Here is a 26,073-nt window from a genome sequence, read left to right on the forward strand (position 1 = left end):
AAAAGTAAAATGTTTTGAATATACATTACTTATATTTTAAACTAGCAAATTATTTAAAGTGCACAGTTGGGAGTTGTAAAATAACATGTAAATTTAAAAGTATACTGAATCAGTCTATAGAAAGAAAAATGGCAATAAACATTCTAAATATCAAGATAAATGTTGATTTGTTTAATCTAAAAATAATATTTTTAAGAAGATATAAGAAAGAAAATGGTAATTTTAAAACCGGTAATATGATAAAGACTAAATATGCTCTGGGTGTATCACACCTAAAAATATCTAGCCCTTGAGGTCAAAACTACTTTCATAATGACATTGTACATATTCTTTCTGTTGTGATAAACTTGTTTTTTATGTATAATATTACTGATTTGTGTTCTCTTCATTTATTGCTGGTAAATGTTTTGAGGAATATGTAGATTTTGGTCATCTTTTTAAAGAACATTTTTGTGTTTGTTAAGTTTCTCTATTGATTATCTACTTTTAAAAATATTGATTTCTGTTCTTATAATTATTTCCTTCCTCTCACTTACATGGGCTCATTTTGTTTCTTTTTAGTAGCTTCTTAATGTAGATCCTTAAGTCACTGGCTTTAAAAGATTCAAGATGGTATTTAAACTTTCCCTTGATTCGCTGTCTTTGCCCATATTTGACGAATTCTGAAGTGTGAGTTTTTTTTGACATTTTTAAAAAACTGCTAATATCACTCTTTATTCCATCTTTGACTTGTGAATTGTTTAAATATGTGTAGTCTAACTTCTAAATATTTGGATTTTCCTAAATGTTTTATTGCTGATTTCGAATTGAATTTTTTTGGTTAGAAAACATAGTCACAGGTTTTCAATCCTTCTAGATTGATGAAGATCTATTTTATGACCAAACATGCAGTCTATCTTAGTGAATGTGTAATTCTGTTGTCTCAGACAAATCAGCTATGATAGCTCATCACAAGTAGGTCTGCCTTACAAACAATTATAAAGGAGTTCTTCAAGTCAAAACAAAAGGACGCTAACTAACAACATAAATGCATATGAAAGAATGAAATTCACTATAATGGTAAAACTATATTCAAATTCAAATATTCTAATACTGTAACAATGGTGCATGAATAACTTTTAACTCTATTATTAAAGTAAAAAGACAAATGTATTCAAAAGAACCAGCTATAATAATTTGGCAATGGATACTTAACCTGTAAAAGGTAAATTGTGCCATCAATAACATAAAATGTTGGTGGAGGAAAAGTTAAAATGTAGAGTATTCGTATGCAGTAAAAGTTAGATTGTTATCAACTTAAAATAGAATATAACTAAGAGATATTTTATGTAAGCCACATAGTAACTACAACATACAAAGGCAAAGCCTGTACCACATACAAAAAAGATAAAGGAATTAAAGCACACCACTACAAAAAAAAAAAATCACATTAAAAAAGAAGACAAGAAAGAAATAATAAAACAAAGATTAAACTATAAAACAGAAAACAACAAAATGGCAGTAGTCTTTACCTTTTAATAATTACCTTAAACATAAATGGATTATATTTTTCTATGATTATATAAATGTAAACAAAACATTTCACAATGACAAGTTCAACATATGTTCATGATAAAAATTATGAACAAAATTGGTATCAAAGGAACTTACCTCAATACAATAAGGACCATTCATAAAAAGCTCACAGCTAACATCATAATCCATGGGAAAACACTGAAAACTTTATAATCAGATACAACACAATTGCCTACTCTTGCCACTTCTGTGTAATATTGTACTGAAATTCCTAGTCAGAGCAATTAGACATGAGGAACAAATAGAAAGGAAAAAGTAAAATCATCTTTTTTTTCTGGCAGATGACATGATTCTGTTTGTAGAAAACCTGTAAGTCCCCAACATACAAATCAAGAGAATGATACCCCATATTTATGAATTACAAGAATATTGAAAAAGACCATACTACCAAAAGTGAATTATACATTCAATAAAATCACTATCAAAATTTCAAAGACATCTTTTACCAAATTAGGAAAAAAAAACTCTACATGCATATGAAATGACAAACACACACACACACACACACAGACAAAGCAATCTTAAGAAAGAAAAAGAATGTTAAAGGAATTAACTTCCTGATTTCAAATTATATTACAAACCTATTGTATTCAAAATAGTATGGTACTAGCTTAAAAACAGTCACATAGACCAATGGAACAGAATGAAGAGCCAAGAAATAAGCTCATACACAAAAAGTCCACTAATTTTTGAGACGGGCACAAAGAACACACATTGGGGTGATTAGTCTCTATAACAAATGGTGTTGGAAAAACTGGATATTCACATGAAAAACAATGAAGTGGGACTGTTATCTTATACCAAATACAGAAAACAAGTTCAATAATTAAATGCAAGACCTGAGACCATTATACTCCTAGGAGAAAACATAGGAAATATTTCCTTACCCTTGGTCCTGGTAACAATTTTTTATACGACAACAAAAGCACAGAAAACAAAAGCAAAAATACACAAGTGGGATTACATTAAACTAAAAACTTCTGCAAAGCAAACAAAAAAAAGAAAAAAGAAAACCTATAGATTAAGAGAAAATGTTTGAAAACTATACATCTGATAACGATTTAATATACAAAATATCCAAAACATGTAAGGAACTTGCTATGGTTTGAAAGTCTTGGCCCGAAATCTACTTGTTGGAAACTTGGTTGCTGTTATGGCGGTGTTAACAAGCAAGGCCTTTAAGAGTGATCAGGTCATGAGGTTTCCTCCTTCATTAGGGGATTAATGCCATAATCTCAGGAGTGGGTGAGTTATGTCAGGAATGGATTCCTGATAGAAAGGAAGAGTTCAGCTCGTTTCCCTCTGTGCCTTGTGTGTTTGTGTGCCCTTTTGCCCCTTCTCCATGGGCTATGTAACACAGCAAGAAGGTCTTCACCAGATGTCAGCACCATGCTCTTGGACTTTTCAGCCTCCAGAAATACATTTCTTTATACATTACTCAGTTTGTAATATTCTATTGTAGTAACAGAAAATGGACTAAGAAAGAACTCATACAATTCAGTAGCAAAACATACACATAAACAAATTTAAAAATGGGCAAAGGAGCTGTCTTAGTCTCTTTGTACTGCTACAACAAAATATCACCCTGGGTAATTTATAAACAGCAAAACTATTTCCTCGTGGTTCTGAAGGCTGAGAAGGCTAAGATCAAAACACTGGCTGGTGAGGGCATAGTTTCTCTGTTTCCAAGATGGTGCCTTGTTTCCGTATCCTTTGGAGAGGAATAATGGTGTACTCTCATGCAGTACAAAACACAGAAGGGCAATAGGGGCCTGAGTTATTCTCTGTACCCCTTTTGCAAGATACTAATTTACGTATGAGACTGGAGGCCTCATGACATAAATCACTTCCCAAAAGGCACCACCTCCCCATACTACCACAATTGGGATTAGGCTTCGCTATATTAATTTGAGAGGGAACATATTCAAGCCACAACATTCTGCCCCCCAAATTTATGCCCTTCTCATATGCAAAATACATTCATTTCATACAAATAGCCTCAAAAGTCTTAACTCATTCCAGCATCAACTTCTGAGTTTAAAGTCCAAAGTTTCACCGAAATATCATCTCCACCAGATACAGGTGAGAATGAAGGCATGATTCACCCTGAAGCAAATTCCTCTTTAGCTGTGAGCATTTGAAATGAAACAATTATGTGCTTCCAGAATACAAAGGTGGGACAGACATAGAATAGACATTCCTATTCCCAAAGGAAGAAAGGGGCAAGAAGACAGTGGTAACAGGTCCCAAATGAATCCAAAGCCAAACATGGCAAACAACATTAAATCTTAATTATTGAGAATAATCTGATTCCATGTCCTGCTTTCACAGACTAGCATGGTGGCTGGATCTGCAGAGCTCCAGGGGATCCTACCTTCACGGCTTTGTGGGGCAAAGCCCACAGCAGAGCTCTCACGGGCTGAAGTCTAGTGCCTGTCAGTCTCCCAGGCTGGAGTCCCATGTTGTGGCTGTAGAGCTCTGAGGTCTTATGTGTGAAGCTGTCCTCGTGGCTTCACTGCCCTAGTGGGGACTCTGCAGCAGCCGTGTTCCTGTGACAGTTCTATGCCTAGGTCCCAAGACTCTCTGAGACATCATTTGCAATCTACCTGGAGGTAGTCATGCTTCCACAGCCCCTGCACTCTGCTAATATGCCAAGTTATCACCACGTGGAGGCTGCCAAGGTTTACTGCTTGTAGTGCCCTTGGGAAGGGCAGCCCACGCTATGCCTGGGCTGACTTGAGCCACAGCTGGCATGTCAAAGAAGTGGTGCAACAGACTTTGGGGCACAGAGACTTGAGGTGGCCTGCGAAGTGATCCCTGCAGTCCCAGGTGTGCCTTAGTCCCCTTCTTTGAAGCTGTTCTGTCCTCAAGGCTTTGGCATTCTGAGCTGATGGAACTGGCAGCCTCAGTGATTTCAAAAATGTCTTTGAGGCCATCCTTTCATCCTGCTGAATAGCATCTGGCTTCCTCCCATCCATGCTGATCTCCTTGTTAAACTTTACTTGGCCACGCCTTTTGTATCCTCTTCCAAACACGACTTGATTGTTTCCATGGCTAAGCTGAGAATTTCCAGTTCTTTACATTGTGCTTCCTTTTTAGCTATAAATTCCATCTTCATTTCATTTCTCTGCTTTTGGAGTTTATGCTAAAGCTTATTTGTAGGTTTAAACTATCTGTATTTTCAAAGTTTCTTTTTATGAAAAGTGTTGCTTTCATAGAAAAAAAGATAATTCCTCCATTTTACCATCTCATTCTGGTAAATAAAAAAGGCAAGTGCCATTTTAATTCTAAAAATTGTAAATGATTATATGCAATATATTTAAGAGCATGAGTGTCAATAAAGTATAAAATAAATGAAGATAAAATTTCTCTGAATGAGGAAAGATAAGTAAATGCGTGGTGTTACAGCATTAAACTAAAATCAATTACATGTCGATTTACCCAACACAAGGGGTACAACAGATAAAGGCAGAATTAACCAGAAAATTGCTGCAAACTTGCAGGATAATCTTCGGAGGATTACTAAAATAGAATCATATCCTGGATCTATTGATGCCGGCTTCTCTCCCCATCTTCATCCTAGGAATGAACATGAATAATTCAATCAATACTAAGCATTACTGCTGTGTGTTTTACAGTATTTTGCGGGCACACAATGTTTAACAACAGGATCCAAGTCCAGGATGCCAGACCTACTGCCATCAGCAAGAAGAGAAAAAATTTTTAAAGAAATCTAATCATTAATATGTATGTGGCTATGGCAGTTACCATCTAAAAATTAGAAAATTAATAGATAATTGTATGTTTTTTGCCTTCCCTTAGCAATAAATTACTAAGCATAAGAGTGCATGTAATTTCGGTAAAATTATTTTCTAGTTTAAGAAGTTGGATGAGAGTACCTGAAAGAGCTGCAGCAACAAGAAGATTTCACCTCTTAAACGTTTCGTTTAACAAAAACCTTTTTTATTGTTTAAATCTAGCAGCTTACTTGGCAGACGTGTTTCTTCGATTTTTAGAACAGATAGCAGCAGCTCAAATGCAAAAATAATAGATACGAGTAGTTTTAAATAGCAAACATGAAAATTGATCTCCCAACCTTACTTTCTGCCAAACAACTGGGCAGCCATAAGGCGTACCAACCTAGTCAGTGGCAATTAACTGCCATGTGTATTCAAGTTGGTACCAAACCCAGTACAGGTTCAGAAGCTTGTACCATTCACTGACTGATCACACACAACTTAAGATTGCTACGAACATATCACCTTTCAAAATGTAGGTGATAATACCTTTACTATCTCACTATAGAAAGGAAATGCGTACTTTTCAAACAAGGTATGGTATGGGAATACCAATTCTGCCTATGATGATGTAAGCTTCTAATATCCATCCCTCTTACTGATTACAATTCTGAAATTTGGATAAATTACAAAGAAAACAAACAACAACAAAAACCACTGAGAGCCCTGAAAAGTAACCGGAAGCTCGTGAGTCGTGGAGGTGACCATCTCCACAAGCCGGAGCAGCCAGTCCCAGGGGTGTGGCCTGGTTTCATTTTTGTTTCTTCCTGTCTCACAGCTGTGTCCTATGGGAGGCACAGGGAAGTGCTGGGTAGAGAAGGGCATGTCCCTGGCTAGGGACCTGTGCCGACTGACCTAGGTGAGGACAGGCATTTCTGTTCTCGTGCCCAAGTGTTCCATTTCCCAGGCCCAGCCCGGCCCTCCACACCCCCATCCTGTGCCTATCAAACCCTGCAACCCTAGCGGGCAGAAACACAAGCAGCTGGGTGTCGAGAGGGGCACAGTGGTGGGGGAGGACACCGACAGGCATCGGCCCACGCCAGCGGGCCATCCACCTGCTGAATGATGCTGAGTTTGGCTGGGGCCACCCCACCAGAGGAGAACCCAGCAGCTGAGAGGCCCATTCCAGGAGAAAACCCTTCCAACTCCATCTCCCTTCTTCCTTCCTGTCCACCTCACTGAGAGCTACCAACCCTCCATCAACAACCTCACACACATTCTCCAAGCCCATGTGTGATATGATCTTCCAGTACACTAAGGCAAGGACCCAGGATACAGAAAGCCCTCTGTCCTTGTGATCAGGTGGCAGGTCTCACTGAGCCGGCGGACACAAGCCTCCTGCAGATGGCAAGCTGAGAGCCACACTGGAACACAGCCTGCTGGCTCAGGAGCTGTAAACAGTCACCTCTAGACACTACAGTCAGGTTGGAGCCCACGCGCTCCACATCCTGCCCATCTGCCTGCTCCCTGAGGGGTTCTGAGCACCAGAGCACCTAAGAAGCTAGCCATGCCCCCCATCACGTACCCTGAGAGGGGAACAAGGAAACTCTTCCTGTTTCATTTGCACTATAGGTGGATACCAGTTAAACAGTGGCTCAATATTTACAGTTAAAACTTTGACATATAGTTTCAATCTGTGCAAAAGAACAATGAAAAAGAGACAGGATAGGCCTGAGCACTGTGCATGAAAGAAATCCTACAGGCGGGAGAGACTGAAAAGGCAAATTCAGCATTTCTGTGCAGAATGTCATAAAAGTCCCAGCCTAGTGTGTAAATCACACATTCTTTGCACAAACTGAAGTCATATAGCATGGGCTTTGAGAGCCGAACTGACCTTTGAACCATCTGCAAAATCTCATCCTAATGTCTGAACCTCACACATAAGACAGGACCAAATCAACATGGCCAAGTCTGTGGGGACTGAACTGAGATTTGAACCAACACGCAGAATTTAATCTAGTGACAAACTGGGAAATGTGTGAGCTAAAGATTCATTTATTAATAATTTCTTTGCTTTCTTGAATATTTAGGTAATTTCTAAGAGTATAACAACCCACTTCTATTTGTCTTTTTCTATTCAATTCCTACTTGTTTGAGAGAGAAAAGCACAGTTGAAAATGTAGTAAAAATACAATTTATATGAGAAAAAGTTTACTATCAATAACAAAGAAATTGGCATTTCATGGTGGAATTTATCAGTATGTAAAATTTCATTTTATTTTTATGTTGATTTTCTGCTTTTCCAAACTTACTGTGTTTAGGATTCTTTATTTGCACATTTAACAGACAGCATACATTTATGCACAATATGGAACAAATTGCTCCAGTAACATACAAGTTCATTAAATTCACTTTTTGCTTTACTCATTCATTACAATTTTGAGAATTGAGATAGGCCAACTCCCAAAAGACAGGCTAGGCCAGAGCAGTGTCTGTGAAAGAAAATCCTGAAAGACAAATCCAGCATTTCTGTGTAGAAACCCATAAAATTGTGTGTGTGTGCGCATGTGCACGTGTGTGTGTGTGTGTGCTTTTTCTCCTGACATGAACCTTGTGGTTATGTTGGGTACCTTTCAGGAAGAACATTCAAATATGAATGGATAAATATCCAGAAAAAATAGGGAGAATATGAAGATGCTCAAGCGATTAATATCATTCCACCTTCAAGAAATATAAACTATGTAGCATAGTTACAAAAGATGTCAATGAATAACTTATTTTAAAATCCTAAAAATTATCAAAATATATTTTAAAAAGAAGTAAATGAGAATTGAAAAACACACAACATACAATTAACCTAGATATCAATTCCACGGAGGGAGACAATTTTGTTTTCAAATTGTATTATCACCAATACTGATTACAGTTCTTGGTTCAGAATTGGTCCATGGCAACACTGAAAGGTGAAATTAAGAAGTGACAGGATCAGAAAGGCTTTGCCCTCATGAATTGACTAATCCATTCATAGATTAATGATTAAGGGATTAACAGATTAATGGGCAATCATGGGAGTGGAAGTGGAGACTGAAGAAAATTTTAGTTGCACCCAAAAGAAAACTCTCCTTTAAGGCTGCTAGTGCATACGCTGAGTCAGTGCAACCTGCTAAAGGAGCTGAATCTGGACTTCTTGTGCTTATGTGTCATTTACATTATCAGTGCTTCCAAATGCATTCAGAGATCATGCATTAGGGCCTCCAGCAAGGTTCAATAACTGAGTGTCTCAGGAGGTGATCCCAGCTTTCCTGCTGCGTCCTCGGACTCCAGCAGGCCCAGAGAACCTACGCTTCAAGTTTGTGTTTAGGAGTCTCCGTCTGTCCTCCTGACCCCCGTGATTCTTGTACTCAGACCTCGAGAGCCTGAAAGACCTTTCCATTCTCCAGTCCCACTTCAGCCCTGGGCGGTCCTGCATGCCTGCACCTCAGGTTAGATCGCTGTCACCTCCCTGCTCCTTGCCCAGCCACCAGCAGTCACTCTCACTACACAGTGGAATCTCAGACTACCTAAAGGATTTGTCTCATTTTTGTCTGCCCTCAGGGTTCAGCAGAAACCTCTGTGCCTCTCACTCAGGGTTTTTCTCAGCAGTCCTGCCACAGCCCAGCTGCAGGAGCCTCCGAATTGTTCTCTCTCCAGCCCTGCCTTCAGCTGGCCCAGGGTGGCTGCATCTCAGCCAAGGTCAGTGTGAGCCCTCCTGCTCTTGCGCCAGTCTAGGTGGCTGCTGCCACAAGGGCTGCACTACCCAGGCCAGGAGAGCTTCTTGCCCTGACCCCAGAATTCCACCTGGGCATGGATGGCCCCAGGGAAAGGGGTGGTGCTTGGGTATAGGCTCTATGGCCGGTATCCCCCAGAGACTCTAAATCACAGTTTTCTTTCCCTCATCAATGGAGGCTTTTTTCTCCTCCCTGTGCTCTACCACTGTTAAAAGCAGCTTTGGGTCTCTTAACTCCTAGAAAGGCTTCTCACTTACTGAGTTTTGTTTATTTATGCTTTTTCATGGCCTCAGCTCTCAGAGGATTTTTAAGAATCTCTGATTTTGTAAGTTACTTACTTCTCTGATTGACAGTAAGAGTGATGTTCTCTTATATCCTCTTCTTCCTTAGCAGAAGATTTCAAAGTGTAAAAAATTTAAAAATACCTAAAAATTTTAAGGTATTTTAACCAAACATAGTAGGTCTATTGAAGGAAAGAAAAGCATTTCTTTACCACCAAAATCAAGCAGTCTTTGCTGCATAATTTTTTTAATGTGAATTTCTTGATTTTTAATTATCAGAGAGATCTAAGCTTACATATGCTGAAATAAGCCTTTATGACTATCAGTTTCCAGATTCCGCCCATTACTATGAAACCAAATGTGTAAAACCTCTGCCCTAAAGATGCTTTTATGTTACCTTTTAATTAACACTATATGCATGAAAATATTTCACAATCTTCTTGAGAAATTCCAAGTAATACTTAACAATAATTCTGGAAACATGTATTACAACTTATCAAAAATACTTGTGATTTTTTATTTTTATAAGCTGCTTCAAAAATCACAGCTAAAAGCACTCAGAAGGAAAATTTTAATTAGAACACTGACGCTTAGGCCCAGTGATTATACATATAAAATTGTAATTTTAAGCATTTTTAAGGTTAGACATGAGAAAGAGAATATTTAAATATATTTGATTTTGACATTCATATTTCAGATGTTTGAATTATCTAATGCTTGCTAACGATTCTTTCTGCTGGCCACTGGTTGAAGACATAAAGTCAAGCCTCAGGCAGGACTTTCAATATGCCAGGCATGATTCTAATCACTTTACTTAGCTTAGAATAATTTCCAATTTTAGCCCACAAAACAATTGAGTGGGGTAGGTACTGTTACCATTGTACATATGGGGATGTTGAAAATAAAAATTTAATCAATGGCCAAGTTCACATAACCAGTAAAAAATGGACTCACTTGCCTTAGCTACAGAGTCTATGTTTTCCATTATTCTTGACCGTCTCAAGCATAGGTAGCAAAATTACAGAGCAAAACTAAATCTTTAAGTTATGAATTAAAACAATGACATTTTCTAAGATTTTGATTATGTTTAAATGGTAGTTTTGCTGCTACAAATTTAAATGTATATATCAAACCATATTGACTTTCTTTAAATGTATCTCATGTATAATATTCACTACAATTCCTGTCATAAAGAGATTTTTCTATTTGGTTCTGTTTTAAATTTAATTTACTTGAAATTAAATAATTTTAACTTGGTTATCCACTAGGTTTTATTTATGGTCCACTTAAACACATAAACAGACAACAAACTGTGACTGTAAAACCAAACATGTATTTAAAGTAACATATTTATTATCATTTTGAAGCAGAATTGGAAATTTTCTTATAGTCCTACTCAGATGTGTGAGGAAGTGGTATTTCATTTTTTGAAAGTGACCTAATTATCCCACTGTGTACATTTATTAATCATATCTCAGCTTCTTCCGCTTTGACATATCTCATTAAAGATATGCAAAAATAATGTAAAAGCATAGGAATCATATTCCACTCTTTTGGACGACTTGCACGTCACGGGGGCAATTTGTTGGACTCTGCTGTGGGTGTTCTGTTTTCGTGGAGCGGGCCAGCTGGTGTTCCCTGAGGTGTGGTTAGCATACGTCTATCTCTGGAATTTCAAGCATGTAGCTGCAAACCTCGGTCTGTTTTGGTTAGTCTGCTTTGGTCTCAGCACTTCTAGGATCCTCTGAGGTTTGATGGTGACTTTCCAGGCTAGACAATCTTCCTTGAAGTATTTGATTGCAAGGCCATTGTGTGCTCTCTTTGGCAACACTCTAAAAGTTCTTTAGCCAGATTCTCAGTAGCTTTCAATATAATCTCTCCTTTGCAGCTTCACAATAAATTAACAGAAACTTTTTAGTCCCTTCAACGTCACATGGAAGTGATTAAGTTTCATCTGAATGATCATCTCCATTTCATACTGAATGATGCATTCAGTATCTCCACACACTGGGTTTTGCTAAATTACTCCTTGTACAATCATTTCCACCCAGGGTTCAAAAGAGCAAGTGGGCCTGGTGCTGTGGATCACACCTGTAATCCGAGCACTCCGGGAGGCCGAGGCGGGCAGATAGCTTGAGATCAGGAGTTCAAAACCAGCCAGGCCAATATGGTGAAACCCATCTCTACTAAAAATATAAAAGAAATTAACCGCATGTGGTGGCAGATGCTTATAATCCCAGCTACTAGGCAGGCTGAGGCAGGAGAATGGCTTGAGCCCGGGAGGCCAAGGTTGCAGTGAGCCGAGATGGCACCACAGCACTTCACTTCTGCATCTGGTTTTCCCTTCCATGTGTCTAATAGTTCTAGCCATAGAGGATGCTGACACAGAAAGACAGGTGATCACTGACATGGGTTACCTCCTGCTTATCCTATCTCCAGTTCCTTTCTTCTTCCTATAGTCTGCAGTATCTAAGGGTGATTCAGGTATTCCCCCTCCTTTTTCAGAAGAGATTTTCCATCCATTATAACTGGGTTCATAATCAGAATCTTTTTCAAGTTTATAATGAAATTAAATGTCCCTTAGGTCTTGGCTTTATATTTTTTATAGGTAAAAAAAAAATGTGAATAGTTTTACCAAAATCAAACTTTCCACAGTATGTGTATGCAGATTCCAAATCCCTGAACACTGAATTTTGCAATTTCAAACTATCCAATAACCATACAGTAATTCCTTAGAGACATATAGATGCCTTTGAAAGTAAAGAAATTATGGGTCCCCTATGATAAAAGGCAAAATAATAATTTTAAAACTTCAATACATTTTTGACTCTTTTACAAAATGTACATCTTTGTTGAAAAAGTAACTTTTCTACATTGTAGTCCCAGCATTTTCTAAGATTCAAAAGTAACAGGAACATATGAGCAACTTCAATGATAACGTCTCTAGTGAGCTGCATTCAACAGTGAAATAAGCCATACCTGCCATCATCATTACAGATCAAGAGAAGTGCTATATTTTATCAGTGTTATAGGAGAATAAGACTTTTTACCAAAATATTTTCTAATAAAACAAATTAACTTTGCTTCAATTAGTAATAAGGTTGAAATAAATATTACATGAGGTTAGTCACTTGTCAGCAGAAGCAGTCTTTTTGATAGTTCTACATTGGTTTTAAATAGAGCAATATAATACCTTGGTTATAAAAAAAAATTCAGCGATCTATTCTGCATCTATTTGTCCATCAATTCATTAATTCATGTACTATCTAGTTAAAGGCACTACGACAGTTCAAGCACTGTACTATGTGGAAAACTGTGGGTGCCTAATTATTTAGTAGGTAAGGCATCTCACCGATAGTGTTTGATCTGAAAGTAAATATCTTGACACAAAAGAAAGGGAAGCTTAAGTCCTTCAGAAATTTATTATTTGATATTTATTAGCAACCTATCATGTGCCAAGAATTCTTCAATATGCTTAAAATACAGTTGTGAATAAATAGTTGGGCCTTGAAGAAATCCCTGACAATAATCAATATACACTAAAATAACTTTACCTTGATCTAGAGAATGTACTGAAATTCTGTGTATATTGAACCAAACATATAATTTGTAAGTGAGTTTACCTTCCATCCTCATCCACTGAAGGAGGTTTAGTCTCTTCATGGGTGGTGTCAAGAGTTACATGTCTAGCCTATGCTTGTTAGTTAAGACTTTATGGGATTGGTGAGGTTGCCAGGTTACAAGGAGTTCAAAAACGAGGTAAAACTATTTAACAATGGAATAGGTGAAATAAATTGTTTGAGAGACCAATACTAAGGAATCACTAGAAGGATGGCAAGGGGTTGTGTACAATATGGCATCTCTCATGACGTATTAAATGTCTAAGTTACTAAACACAAATATTTTTTGGTGAATTTACTTAAAAAACTAAGTAAAAGTTTAGAGGGAAAAAACACAAAGTTTCTCATGCTCTTTTCTCAAAACCCTCAAAATCCACAAGTATTCATTATTCAAAAACAAACAAACAAAACAAATGAACAAACAGAAGGCTTCCACCTGTAACACCCAGCACTTTGAGAGGGAGGACGATTGCTTGAGCCCAGGAGTTGGAGGGCAACAAAGCGAAACCCTGTCTCAACAAAGCATTGTAAACCGTGAGCTCGGCATGACGAGGCATGCCTATAGTCCCAGCGGCTCAGGGGGCTAAGGGGGGAGGATTGCTTGAGCCTGGGAGGTCGAGGCTCCAGTGAGCTATGATTTTGCTGCTGCACTCCATCCTAGGAAACAGTGAGGCCCTGTCTCAAAAAATATTAAAAACAAAAAGAAAGTCTCTTCAAACATTTATACATACACACACAGAGCTTTCTATTTTTGTTGAATATGGCTTTTTTATATAAAAAAGACAATGCGTTATTGTTCTGCAAATTGTTAACTTAATAATATATTTTTAAATTCATCTTAAAACATAAATTTAATACATTATTGTTAATACTACATCACATGCCAATAATTATACCATAGTTTAAGTATTCCTGTATCAGGAAGTATTTACGTTTATGTCAAGGGTAGATGATTTAGGGATGATAAAATCTATCCTAGACCATTTAATCAGAAAGGGAAGTAATTCGTTTCATGGAATTACATCCTTAGAATTTGAGTGGCAGTATACTAGAGAAATATATTTTGTGTTAACTGTCCCAAATTTTGGTTTCATAACCATAGTATAGAGGGTCTATACATGCTGACAAAATCAAATTAGGGATAGAGAGTCAGATACATTTCAACACGTTTTAAATATTTATAAAAAAAGAAAACCTCTCATAGCTGATATTAAACCTTACATTATTTCCTCCAATGCAATCTAAATGTAATTCAGAGTATACATAATATTTGGACACATGAAAACACAATTATTTCAGCACCTATTCAAGCCATGTATAAAAAGCTCATAAATGGGTCACCTTAAGACTTTCAAAACGTTTCAAGATTATTTTTCTAATTAGGGCTAAAATAAGACAGCTCTCTATTTATTAATCTATTTGTTCTGTGTTAAATTCCTTGTAGTTTTAACCAAACACATCCTCATTTTCTGAAAAAGTTTTGAAGATATCAGACAAATTCTGAAAAAATGTTATTCTTATACTTCAATTAAAAGTAAACTTAGAAAGATACATCTAATGCAAGTTAAACTATTACTTACACTATCTTAAATTTTTACTAATAATCCTGACCTTTTCTTACTGCATATTTGAGAAACATAATGTATCAATTACCCACTTCTATTATTTCAAGGAAATGTAATTAAATTGGGTATTAACCAGTCCTGCTACCATTGATTGATTTCTAATTAACACACTTGCACCAAAAAGAATCAAAGAACCACTTCGTCTGAGTTCATCTTCTTATTAAGAGGATTATTTGCTTCAAATTGAGTCAAGACTTGTGTTCTTTAATCTCCAAAGGGTAAGAAAAATATGCAACCAAAATGATTTAGTATGAAGGATCCAACTTGTAATTTAAAAATGAATTCATGGGGCCACTCATGAACCAAACAGAAAATTATCATCATGAACTGTCGGGACGGGAAGACTGGTGAGGGTTCTTACTTGTATTTTCTATTAAAAATCAGTAGGAAATAGCGGCGTCATATACCTCCTTTTGTTGACATGGGGTAAAACCAAAAGAGGTCTCTAAAATGCCTGCAATAACCTGTGGAGAAAAATTATTATTTTTCACATTCAGTATATTATAAATAAGACACACAATGTATTCTGAATATTAATCAATTTAACTGAAATTAAAGGATTTAATGAAGGGATAAAAAACATAATTTCTGAAGTTATCAGTCCGCAATACGATTAATAATATATGAGTAACTAAGTGAACTTCACATTCCAATTTCAAGATGACGTGGAAAAATACTTTTTATAAATATAATGAAAGAAATTAAGTCGTTAATCACAAATGGAGACCCACATTAAATATATACATGTGTCTGGGTCTATGCACAATTCATATGCCAAAATTTATCAATGGTAACCTTATTTTCAGACTCTGAGGTTTCGGTGTTAGACCAGGCTTGAATTCACTGGTCACCAAGAACTTACCGTTTCAAATCAGGCTGGTTAAATCTAAATGTCATCCCATTCCTCTACAAGTATTTCCACCTTTCACATTAGGTAGCAAAAAACATGACTGCATTTTAGTAATTGAAGGCAGCTTTGAGGAGTGGAAATATTTAGAGTAAATTTCAGCTCTATTACCTAATAGTCATATATACTTGTTTCCATTACCTAATGTAACTGAACTTCGGTCTCTTCATCTACAAGGAGGATAAATAACACCGTACTTCAATACAGTTCATGCTAAAAGAAACGAAAAATGTATTGAGCGCCAACAATGTGTGTAGCACTGTGCCTTGCAGGCACTCAATAGAATCGTCGAAACTATTCTTCAAAAGCATCAGTGGCCCCACTTTACCAGTGAAACTTGCCCAAAGCCACACAGTTAGGAAGCAGCAGAGTAAAGATCTTAATCTGAGATTTTTTTTTCCCCTCAAAATCCCATTCTCTAAAACACAAACATGAAATTTTCTTAATTTACTGGAAGTGTTTGACAGTATTAGTTATTATCATGCTTTTTTCTTTTGACTTAACGAATTGTACTGGTGTTCCTTCTTTTTTTTTCTCTCTTTTGAGGCAGAGTCTTGCTCTGTGGCCCAGGCTGGAGTGCAGTGGTGCAATCTCGGCTCACTGCAACCTTTGCTTCCTGGGTTCAAGCTCTTCTCCTGCCTCAGCCTCCCAAGTAGCTGGGACTACAGGTGCCTGTCACCACATCTGGCCAATTTTTATATTTTTAGTAGAGACGCTGTTTCGCCATGTTGGCCAGGCTGGCTGAAACTCTTGGCCTCAAGTGATCCACCCACCTTGGCCTCCCAAAGTACTGGGATTACAGGCGTGAGCCACCACCCCCAGCATGGTATTCCTTCTTTTAAAAGCAATGGCAAGTTATTGTAGCAAAGGATCTTAGTAGGAAAAAAAATGATTCTGCTAAACTTGTAAGGGTCTAAAGCTGCCTCACTCTGAAGGAGTGGCTATATTCAATTATTGATTATGTGACTTTCCAATTAGCCTCACCATTCTTTGTCATCAATTTTTAGAACTTGTTTTTAAATTAGGAAAACTCAGTTTCTTTAACCTGTGTTGTTACAAAATATAATCTCATACAGACTGTACTACATCAAAAATATATATTTTCAAGGGCTATTATCCATTTTCAAAGTGGCCTAACATATTTCTAAATGTCTTATGTTGTTTTATTTTTCAAATCTTATTCTATAGATCACAAAAACAATTGGAAAACAATATTCAAAATGCGAGTTGTGAGACATCCAATTGTAAAAGCAATTCTTTTATGTTTATTCTATCAGTAGGATTTAGCAATATCACATGCATATGGCTTGATGTGGTGAAATTATCATTATGGGTTTTTTTTGAGTAAAAAGCATCTCTTTAGGTAAATGTTTACACACAACGTTCTTACAATGGCCATGAGAGTTGGACACATCCCAGATTCAGAGGAAGTTGTGATTCGAGACAGAAACACTCAGGCCAGCATGGCTGAAAATTTAGAAGCAGCTAAGGTTCAGTTGTATATTCAGGTATATATACAAAAGCATGTTTATTTCATTAGGGATTTTTGTCTTTTTCCCATTGTCATAGTCAAAGTATCTATATAATATAGATACTCAATACATATTTAATATTAATGAAGTAAATAAATTAAACAAACTAATATACTGATAAACACCTATTGAGTGCCTGCGATAGGAAATGATGACCGATATGAAGGAAACACAGCAGGTATCTAATAGATTAGGACAGAAATAGGATTCTGCAGTATCTGGAGAGGTGTCATTATGCACGGCCGGTGGAATTCGTTACCATGGCTGGTAACAAAACTGAGTACAGCCTGTTTCCTAGAATTTGCAATCTTCTCTGACTTCAAGAGTCTAGAATTTCATTCTCCTGGAAAAAATCATAAAGGAATCTAGGAAGAGACACATAGGCTAAGGTATCTCTGTGACAAAAGAGAAATCCCACACATGTCTCCCGACCCACACCTGTCTCCTTAAAAGTACAGAAATTTTGAAATGTGTCTTGGAAGTAGTTAATAATCAAAGGTTCCATTTCAGATAACAGGAAACAAAAGAATCATTTCTGGTTATTTGACACTGATTTTGATCCCAGAGACAGTGAAAAATTTGAGGGACCACAAATCCAACAGAGGTATCCAAGGGATGACTGTGATAACCAATATAAAGTTAAGAAATAAGGTAAAAGAAGGATATATGGATACAATAAATACTTATGCAGTGAGGTTTTTAAAGCCATGGAAAATATGCAGAGTACAGGCCAAATACGGAAGCCTGGGGAATAACAATAAGCAAAACAACGCTGGCTCTCCAGCACGCCTCATTACGCTAACACAAATGAAAACAATTACCAGGTGCCCCTAAACACCAAATCAAATGGCTGAAATGAAAAGGCTTTTAAGGAAAATAGAGAAAACACGGAATACCTCCCATGCTATTGCTTGTGTGGTAGTAAAATGTCATAACCTTTCTGGAAAACTCTGTGACAATATCGTTTCAATTGAAACACAAAACAAGTTCTGGTGCAAGCTGACTAGACACAGCTAGTGAGCACTGCTCTCATGGATAGGAATCCAAACGGTGAGTAACTATTAGGACTTCAGGTAGATCATCTAAGAGAGGACATTGGAATTTCAGAGAAGTGACGGGAATCACAGAAAGCAGAGGAGAGCAGGGCTGGGCAGCCTGCTGGGCTGGGAGCAGCGAGGTCCAAGACAGGCTTCCTCACATGGGGAAGGGATGAGCAGGTGAGAGACCCCTGGGGTTTCACACTTCTGCCACGTCCTCTACAGTCCTAGTCCTGGGAGCCCTCCCTCAGTGCCCCTGGACCTCTAAGCTAACACAGGGAGCTCCTGGAGACTGTGCAGAAGCACGGCCTACGTGCGTGGGGACTCCTACAGGATTTTGATCCCTGAGCAGCTACGGCCCATAGCCAGCTGCCACCACCACTGCCACTACCAAGGAAAACATGGGGTGAGGAGGCACTTTCACTCACCCCAAAGACAGATAACAGGGCTGCTGCTGCAAGAAAAGGAGTAAGACGGGGCCCCTCCATGGCTCTGTGCCTCTGCGGCTCCCGCTAGACAGAGTCCGCCCTTCTTGGCATCGAGTCCACAGCACATCCTGCCCCCCACCCACCCCGACGCCCCGTCTAAGCGTTTTGGCTGCAGCTCAGCCTTCTTCCGAGAGTTGAGTCCCCAGGGGCCTTCAGTCTATCCTGGGCTCCCTCCCACTGCAGCCACTGCTTCTGCTGCCATTACTGCCACTGGGCCACAGAGGGACAAAAAGACTGGGCACCTTTGTGTACCCCAATAGCAGAATATACTCCTGCTTCTGCAGGAGGGAAGTGTCCCAAAGGACTCACAGCTTCAGCCTTCACAGATCCTACCAAGGGGGCCTGCCCTCCCCAGAAGCATAGCCACCTTGCCCACACCTGAGCACTCTGGCTACAGCTCAGTGCCCTTCTGAGAACCCAAGCCCCAGAGGCCTGTGTTCTCTCCTGGGGCTGCCTCTGCCATCACTGCTGCCACCACCGTGGCTTCCAGGCCAGGGGAGTAGTGTGAAACAGGGCACCTTCACCAGCCCCATGAAAGATATCCCCAGTGCTCCTGTGGGATGGAGATGCGCAAATGCTGCTCACCTCCACTGCTTCCACGAAGGCAGCCTGCCTTCCCCACTGACAGGCCCACAGTGCAGTTGCCCTGCTCCTGTGTGATCATTTAAACTGAGGCTGGGAGCCCTTCTGAAAGCCCAGCTCCCATGAGCCCGTGACCTGCCCTGGGGCTCCCACTGCCCAAGCAGTCTCTGCTGCACAAGCATTCTGCGTATACTCACCTGAAAGCACTGCTGGTGACCTTGGGACCAGCACACCCTCCATACCACAACCAACACCTGAACCCTGGGGCCTGAAGGCAACTCTGCTGCCTGTTCCTGGTCCATTCCCTCCTGGACTGGAACACCATTGTCTAGGGGACCATGTAGGGACCTGGGGATTGGGGATTTGTCTGCTCCAGTCCACTATTGCTAGCATCTGAGCACTCTCTTAAGGGTCTGTTATCAGGTCAACCCAACCAGCCAGCACCACCACAGCTGACACCCACTTGCATGTGTTGAAGGGTGGAGCTCCTCCCACCTCTACACGAAGCAGCAGTGATCCCATATCAGAGAACAGGCAAGACACAAAGATGTCTGTATTGGGCTGAGTGAAGAGGCTCTCACCTGTACTGAAGACAGATGATGGTGTGTGTCTGAACTGACAGCCATGAGCCCTGGGTCATGAGCCGAGGGTGTGATAGGGAAACAGATTGTGTTCCTGCCTGTCTAGGACATGGGTTGGTGCGACCCCTTCCCCGCTGTAGAGAGCTTGGTGCATTTCACCAGGAGCTCCCCCAGCCACCCCCACTGGGGCAGAGGCCTGCACTGGTCATTGAGGCAGTTATGGGAGAGCTTGGTTATCCAGCTGTGCTCAACTCTGTCTGCCCACACCACATAGCTGAACATGGAACTCAGGGAACTGGGCATTCCACAGACCCATCTATCACCTGGAATGACAATGAGCACATCCCAGTGAAGAAGGATGGAGTATATGCTCATCTGCCTTTACCGCAGCTCCCATTAACCAGTAAGTGCCACCTAGCAGCCTGGAGCTTGAAGAGCTGGCAGATTACCAGGCTATAAGAGCAAAGCCAAAACACCCTAAGCAACGTATACTACAGTCACACCCTCAAGGGAGCAAAAACACCGCTGAAATGAAAATAAATTCAAAAATAAGATGTGTCAGTTTCTCCAGATGAGAAGGAACCAGTGTAAGCACTCTGGCACTGTGAAGAAACAGTGTGTTGTAACACTACCAAAGGGTCAGAGTAGCTATCTGGCAATGGATTCTAATCATAAGTGACAAATAAAGAATTCAAAATACAGACTGCAGGGAAGCTCAATGAGATCCAAAATAAGGTTGCAAACCAATACAAATAAATCAGAGAAACAATTAGATATGAAAAAGTAGATAGCTTTTAAGACAACAATAAACAGGACTTCTGGCAATAAAATTCACTGAAGGACTTTTAAAATACAGCTGAAAGATTTAATAATACTCCAGACTAAACGGAAGAAAAAATTACAGAACTTGAAGACCAGAGTTTGGTATTAGCCCAGACAAAAACAAAGAAGAAAATGAATTTAAAAATGAGCAAAGGCTTTGAGAAATATAGAATTATGTAAAGTGACTTAACCTACAGATTATAGGTATTCCTGAGGAAGAAGAAGAGAAAGTAAAAAGTTTGGAAAATATATTTGAAGAAATAATTCAGAAAAATTTACCTTATCTTGCTGGAGATGTAGACATACAGTTGTTACAAAAAGTTCAGAGAACACGTGGAAGATAATTTATAAGAATAGTATTACTAAATCATACAGTTATCAGATTTTCCATGGTCAATGTGAAAGAAAAAAATGTTGAAAGCAGCTAGAGAGAAGCATCAAGTCACCTATAAAGGAAATCTCATTAGACAAATAGTGGACTTATCAGCAGAGACCTTATAAGCTAGAAAAGACTGGGGATCAATTTAAAGCCTTCTTAACGAAAAAATTTCCAGCCAAGAATTAGATATCCTGTCAAACTAAGCTTCATATATGAAAGCAAAATAAATTATTTCACCCAAAAATGCTAAGAGAATTTGTCACTATCAGAATGGACATGCAATAAATGTCCAAATGAGTTCCTCAGGTGGAAAGGAAAGCACAATACTCACCATCCTAAAAAAGCACACATTAGTACAAAGCTCACAAATTCCACAAGGCAATTACACAGTTGAGACCAGAATTCAACTAGCTAACAACATTATGATAGGTACAGAAGCCCATATATCAATATTAACCTTGAATATAAATGGCCTAAATGCTCAAACTAAGGCATATAGGCTGGCAAACAACATTAAAAGACATGATATAATTCTTTGTTGTCTTCAAGAAACCTACCTAATGGGTCTCAAGACTCAGAGTAAAGAGGTGGAAAAAGATATACCCTGAAAGCAGAAAACAAAAATTAGTATGAGTATCTATACCTGTATCAGATAAGAAAGACCTGAAATCAACAACAGTAAAAAAAAAAAAAAAAAAAAAAAAAAAAAAAGACAAAGAAGAAAATAATATAATTATAAAGGGCTCAATTAAACAAGATATAGCTACCCTAAATACATTTGCACCAAACACCAGAACATCAAGATTTGTTAAACAAACACTACCAGACCTAAAAAGAGATAGAGAGCAACAGAATAATTGAAGTAGGGAACTTCATTATGCCAATGACAATGCTAGATAGATCTTTGAGGCAGAAAATCAACAAAGAAACCCTGGACATAAATTGGATTGGACTAAATGAACTGATTAAACATTTACAGAACATTCAACCCAACAACCATGGAATATAGATTTTTCTAATCTGCACATAGAACATTCTCAAAAAGAGATTATATGCTTTGCCATAATGGAAGTAGCAGTAAATTCAAAAAAATCAAAATCATATCAAGTATATTCAGACCACAGTGGAATAAAATTAAAAATCACTACCACAAGGAAATCGCAAAACTACACAAATACATGGAAAATAAATAGCTGTTCCTGAATAATTTTTGGGTAAACAAGATAATTAAGGAAGAAATAAAAACATTTTCTCAGATAAATAAAAATAGAGACACATCATACCAATCTTTCTGGGATACAGCAATAGCAATAGTAAAAGAAAAATGTTTAGTGTTAAATGCCTACATCAAAAGATAAATCTCAAATTAACAACCTTAGGTCACATCTGAAGTAACTAGAAAAACAACAACAAATCAAACCCAGAACCACACCAAAAAAAAAAAAAAAATGTATTAACAAAGGTTAGAGCAGAGCAGTATTAAAAGAGATTGAGAGCCCAAAAAGGATACAAAGGATTAGCAAAATGAAAAGTTGTTTCTTAAACAACTCGACAAGAAAAAAAAACAAATAACCATATTAGAAAGTAGGCAAAGGGCATGAAAAGACATTTCTCAAAAGAAGACATACAAGTGTCCAACAAATATATAAAAAAACGCTCATCATCAGTAATCATCAAGGAAGTGAAAACTAGAACCACAACAAGATACCATCGCCCGCCCAGAATTGCTATATTAAAGACAAAAAATGAGAGACATTTGTGAGGATGTTGGAAAAGGGAAATCCTTATACACTGTTGATGGGAATACAAATTAATACAACCGCTATGGAAAGCAACATGGAGATTCCTCAAAGAGCTAAAAATAGAACTGTCATTTGACGCAGCATTTCCACTACTGGGTATCTATCCAAAGCAAAAGAAATCTTTACATAAAAAAGACATCTATACCTGTATGTTTATTGCAACACTATTCCTAATAGCAAAGTCACAAAATCAACCTACATTTCCATCAACAGATTATTGAGTTTTAAAAATATGGTATATAGGATACATAAATTTCACATATATATGAAATATAAAATACATATATGAAATATGTGTCTTATACATATACTTTAGTATAGCATAGTATCATAGTATAATACAAAATGGTATTATAGTATAGCATTCCATGAAATACATATAAAAATATGTCATACATGTATTTCATATATATAAAAATGTATAATAGATATGTATTATATATAATCAACATATTATAAAATACATATTTATGTATAAATATTATATGAAATATGTATTTCACCTTTATGAAATATATGTATTATATATTTATATATGTATTATGTATTATATATGTGATTTATGAAATATATGTATTATATATATATTTTATATATTTCATGGACTTTATACAGTCATTAAAGAAAAGAAATCATGTTCTTTGCAGAAACGTGAGTGGGGCTGAAGGCCATTAGCCTAAGCGAAATAATTCAGAAACAGAAAATCAAATACTATACCACATGTTCTCACTTATAAGTGGAAGTTAAACAATGGGTATACATAAACATAAAGAAATAATAGACACTGGGGACTCCAAAAAGAGGGAAGTTGAGAGGGGGTTGATGGTTGTAAAACAACCTGTTAGGTACAATATTCACTTTTTCGGTGTTGGGTATACCAGAAGCTCAAACATCACCATTAAGCAATATATCCGTGTTACAAAGTCTGCACGTGTACCTCTTGATTCCATCATAAAATATGTTTTTGAAATGCATAATAAAACATAATAAACTCTTTTCTAATAGTGAATGGAAAACTTTTACAGAGAAAAAAATGTGCAAGCAAACATTGTAAATAGGTCATTAAAACAGGGTTTTTTTCCTCCATTTGTTCCTATTACACAGGTTTATATATTAAAGCTATAAAAGACAAATGTAAGCAGGCTTTTTTTAAGAGGCATCATAAACTCATATATTCCAGTGAATGGAAGTGTTTGGCAGGGAAAAACCCTTGTAAGCAAACACTGATAATATTACATCAGAACATGTTACTTTCTACATTGGTTCATATCCCACGAATTTACATACGAAGCAAACAAACAGCAAATGTAAACATGCTATGTTAAAGATTCATCGCAACCGGTTGCTTCTGAATGAATGAAAGTGTTGGAAAAAATTACCTTTGTAAGCTCACCTTGAGAATATGTTATTGGAACATGATTCTTTATCGGCCCATTTTAAGACAAGTTGAGATACCCAGCAAATATAGAAAATATAGGCATGCCTTTTTTCAGATGCATCACAAACTGTTTTATTTTAGTGAATGAAAGATTTTAACCAGCAAACCCCCTTGTAAACTAACCTCGAAGATATGTTATTAGAACATGTTTCTTTCTCCATTGAGTCCTATGAAGATCCGTTGAGAATTCCAGCAATAAAAGGCAAATATTTGAATAAACAAAAATAAACAAACAGATAAATATGACTACTGTAGACTTCAGCAACTCTTTGTTTATACATTTGCTTCCAATGCCAAATAAAAACATATACAATATACAGAAAACATTTGTGTCAGAATGTACATAGCACAAGACTTAAAATACCTCAGTTGTCCATGAACAGGAGAATGAATAAACAAATTTTGGTATTTTCATGCAATCATATATTACACTTCAGTAAAAAGGAAAAAAATGACAGAATCATGATGCGCTATAGAGGTAGCTCAAAAAATATTGATGTGAATCAAATAATCCAGATACAAAAGTGTACTATCCTATGATTTAATTTAAATAAAGTTCAAGAACAAATGGGAGAAAGCACAGCAGTGGTTATTTCTCAGGAAGAATGACTAAAATTAAGCAAAAGGAAAATTGCTAAGGTAATAGAAATGTTCTGTACTTTGAATGAGGTGGTTATAGAGGTCACTCAGAGATAGTCAAAACCCATTCATTTTTATTGTATTCAAATTGTAGTTCAAAAAATACATAATGCAAAGATTAGGGAAAAGTTCTAAGAAAACATATTTACATTTTGAAATAAAGTTTAACTGTAAAATTTACCAGAGCGCTATCTCTAGGGTGGTTTGGACAGAAGTCAGAATACAATCATTTCAGGCGTGAATGCCAAGTTGTTGTTATAAATTCATTCATTCATTCAACATTCATTTATTGAATACAGAGCCACAGATTTTTGATGAACACTATCGAAGCCCTGAGAATACAGTGATCAAGATTCTGCCCTCACAGAACTTATATTCTGGTAGAAATAGGCACATAATCAATGAATAAATGAATGGACGAATGAGTGGACATAATATTTGGGGTTAGTGCTTGGTATTAGTCAGTATTCCTTAGAGAGGCAGGGCCAATAGCATGCGCGTGCACGTGTGTGTGTGTGTGTGTGTGTGTGTGTGTGTATGCGAAATTTATTAGAAGGATAGGCTTAAACGATTGTGGAGGCTGAGAAGTCCTACCATCTGTCATCTGCAAGCTGGAGACTCAGGAAAACTAGTGTTCTAATTTAAAAGATGGATGTCCCAGTTCAGGAAGAGAGAGATATTTTTTCCATCCCCTACCTTGTTGTTCTACTTGTGCCCTAAATGAATTTACTAATGCATGCTCAGGTTGGTGAGGACGGATGTTTATTCAGACTACTGATTCTAATGCTAATCTCTTCTGGAAAAACCCTTACAGACGTACCCAGAATTTTTTTTTTTTTTTTTTTTTGAGGCGAGTTTTGCTCTTGTTGTCCAGGCTGTACAATGGCATAATCTCAACTCACTGCAACTTCTTCCTCCTGGGTTCAATAGATTCTACTGCCTCAGCTTCCTGAATAGCTGGGGTTACAGGGACCCACCACCATGCGTGGCTAATATTTTGTATTTTTAGTAAAGACAGGTTTTCAGCATGTTGGCCAGGCTGGTCTCAAACTCCTGACCTCAGGTGACCAACATGCCTCGGCCTCCCAAAATGCTGGGATTACAGGAGTGAGCCACCGCACCCAGCCAGAAATAATGTTTTACCAGCTGTGTGGGAATCTCTTAGCATGATCATGTTGACACATAAAATTAATCATCACAAGCTATAAAAATGATTAAGTCATAGGAGAGAAACAATTTTAAAAACAATATGAAACTGAAA

Source organism: Sapajus apella, unplaced genomic scaffold, assembly GCF_009761245.1.
Source record: "Sapajus apella isolate SASKATOON/1434 unplaced genomic scaffold, GSC_monkey_1.0 scaffold132, whole genome shotgun sequence".
NCBI lineage: Eukaryota > Metazoa > Chordata > Mammalia > Primates > Cebidae > Sapajus > Sapajus apella.